This window comes from Megalopta genalis, unplaced genomic scaffold (genome assembly GCF_051020955.1).
Source record: "Megalopta genalis isolate 19385.01 unplaced genomic scaffold, iyMegGena1_principal scaffold0155, whole genome shotgun sequence".
Lineage (NCBI taxonomy): Eukaryota > Metazoa > Arthropoda > Insecta > Hymenoptera > Halictidae > Megalopta > Megalopta genalis.
The window spans coordinates 442,501-445,587 of NW_027476224.1; the positions used below are offsets into that span (position 1 = coordinate 442,501).

A 3,087-nucleotide genomic window follows, 5' to 3' on the forward strand; every position below is an offset into this window, starting at 1 on the left:
ATGTGGTGTGGTGGAGAAGAGTTGGGCCCGACCAGATCATTCGTGCGTGATTTACACGGCAGACGTGTGTACTACACGTATTAGGCCTTTGATCTGCGTTGCGTAGGCCATCTTCCTTCCAAGACACACACGTGTTGGGGTTTGTGTGATTTTATGATAGTGCCCCAACACGGAAAAATAAGCGTACGAGAAGAGTTGGGCCCGACCAGATCATTCGTGCGTGATTTATACACGGCCAGACGCGTATTATATTACACGTATTAGGCCTTTGATCTGCGTTGCGTAGGCCATCTTCTCGATAGAGAGAAAGCCCAATGTATTCTTTTTTCTTTCTTTACAGTTGTAGTAGGACAGGGAGGGATGCGAGCGTGCTAATCACGCTTCCTCAAGTCTTCGCTGTGGTGTGTAAAAAAAAAAGAAAAAAAGGAATCGTTGGGAAAGTCCAAAGGACGAAAATATCGGGCAGTCTGAAGATAACTTAATGCTCGTTTACATTGGTATCAAGAGAGACCGGCTTGTGTAGCTCGTTTCAATGCTGTGTCGTTGTCATTGACACCCTACTCTGTTGCGCGCTAGTGGCAGCATGAGCGTGGGACGTATATATATATGACACCCAGCTAGAGCCGGCCGTGAGTCCGTCCGGTGTAAATAACGACGAAAGGAGAGAGAAACTTTTCGAATCCAGTATCGGGTTGATAATTGTCCAGTTTGAATATCCATATCCCCGTCGTTTTTGGAGGTGATATACTCTCTGTGTTTCTTCGATAGAAGGCTTTTCAATGTTCTATTCGCTCCGACCGTCGAACTTGCAAGAAAACAGTGGTTTTGGATTTGCTCGTACATATATATATGGTTTCGACGGAAATATCTCGTTCTTTAAGGGACAATTATGTCGTCGTACGACGACTCCCGAATCTCCTTCGCGCGCTGGTTGGAGCTCTTCGGGTATCGGCTTGTTCCGAAATATAACACAAAAATGTGGTGGATAGCAAATACACATTATATTATATATGAGAGAATAAAAGGGAAAAATTACCCTGAACGGTGGATCACTTGGCTCGTGGGTCGATGAAGAACGCAGCTAATTGCGCGTCAACGTGTGAACTGCAGGACACATGAACATCGACATTTCGAACGCACATTGCGGTCCACGGATACAATTCCTGGACCACGCCTGGCTGAGGGTCGTTTACGTACTTATAAACTGCTTGCGTTGATGGCACTTGTTGCCTATATACGTACGAGCGAATGATGGGCGCTTCGTCGGCGTTTGTCGCGGTCCTATGGATATTGAGAAATTTTACGTACGTCTAACAGTCTTCGAGAGAGATGGAAATCGTGTTCGAACTAGCGTGAGTGTGGAAGGCGGTGTCGTGTGTCGTATATGTTTTATATACGTCCGCCCGTCTGAAACACCGCTTCGAAGCGGTGACAAAATCTTTTTCGGGACGATTCGTATTCGTAGAACTATCGAGATTTCACTGGTACATTTTCAACGCGCTCCCGACGTCGCCTGAAATGAAACGAGATGGGTTTAACCCACGAAAGCGTACTACACGAGTCTGTCCTATGTGAAGACTGTGTACAGAGATCGAACGAACGCATGAAAGAAATTGAACGAAAGAACACATAACCCGCAAAAATATAGAGTAGAATTGTGACCGTTGCTTCGAATTTGAATTTATATGTATATATATATCATAGCCCCAGGGAGTGGAACCTATGAGTGTGGAAGGATGTCTCTTACCGTTATGTTGTCAGAGGAAAAAAAGTCTCTCTCTTCGTACGACACATTTGTGTACGAATTGTATCGATGGCTATATAGATCCGATGTTGCACATATTCTGAGTAAAGAACACCCCACCCGGGTTACCGTCCTAAAACTCTTCTATTGGTGTGGCTATGATGTGTGTGTCAACGCAATCGCGAGTCTGGTTCTACGGGAAAAACCGTTTGTCGGTCGCCCCATATATCTTTTTGTTCTCTTCAAATGATCGAATAGCGAAACCGCACGAGATCAATCGGTCGTCTAGTCCCCGAAAGTACTTTTCGGACGGACGTTAAAGTTATACCGATTGTAATCGTCTTGCGAGTGTTTCGAAGATCTATATTTGGAGAGGATATCGAATTTTATAAAAGATATATTGGTGAGGCGCGATAAACGGTTTTTTTTTTTGCTTAAGGGTTTTTTGTGTTTTTTTTATTTTTTTTTTTTTTTGTGTTGCTCTGTACACGTTTCGCAAAATGCTTTCGGGGGGGGGGAAGCTCTGAAAAAATTTTTTTTCACGTTCCGACGACCTCAGAGTAGGCGAGATTACCCGCTGAATTTAAGCATATTACTAAGCGGAGGAAAAGAAACTAACCAGGATTTCCTTAGTAGCGGCGAGCGAACAGGAATTAGCCCAGCACTGAATCCCGCGGAGTTCCGCCGTTGGGAAATGTAGTGTTCAGGAGGGTCAATTTATCCCGTAACGTCGCAACCGCGTCCAAGTCCATCTTGAATGGGGCCATTTATCCATAGAGGGTGCCAGGCCCGTAGCGACCGGTACGCGTTTCGGGAGGACCTCTCCTTAGAGTCGGGTTGCTTGAGAGTGCAGCCCTAAGTGGGTGGTAAACTCCATCTAAGGCTAAATATGACCACGAGACCGATAGCGAACAAGTACCGTGAGGGAAAGTTGAAAGAACTTTGAAGAGAGAGTTCAAGAGTACGTGAAACCGTTCAGGGGTAAACCTGAGAAACCCAAAAGATCGAATGGGGAGATTCATCGATAACGAGGCTCGGCTTCCGTTGGCGTGCGATACCCCGAATGGTTCCCTTCGTGGATGCCAATGCGAGGGCACACCGTCTTCGGCAAATGTTCCGGCAACGTAGTCGTGCACTTCTCCCCTTGTAGAACGTCGCGACCCGTTGCGTGTCGGTCTACGGCACGAGTTGTTGACTGTCGGCGTCGTCTTCGCGCGTACACGACAGACGCTCGATCGCCCGGCCGGCTGCGTGACGGTACACTATTTTACGGTATTGGGCCGCAACTTGCTCCATTTTCGAATGTATTTGCGTTCAGGCCCGCCGCAAGCTCGGTTAGTAAA

General features: G+C 46.6%; 1 non-coding gene across 1 annotated transcript; it reads left to right on the forward strand.

Moving 5' to 3' along the window:
- The first annotated feature begins 1,033 nt into the window (after positions 1-1,033).
- Positions 1,034-1,188, forward strand: LOC143262610 (5.8S ribosomal RNA). Its single transcript, XR_013036355.1, has one exon. It is a non-coding gene; the product is annotated as a 5.8S ribosomal RNA (ribosomal RNA).
- The last annotated feature ends 1,899 nt before the right edge of the window (positions 1,189-3,087 follow it).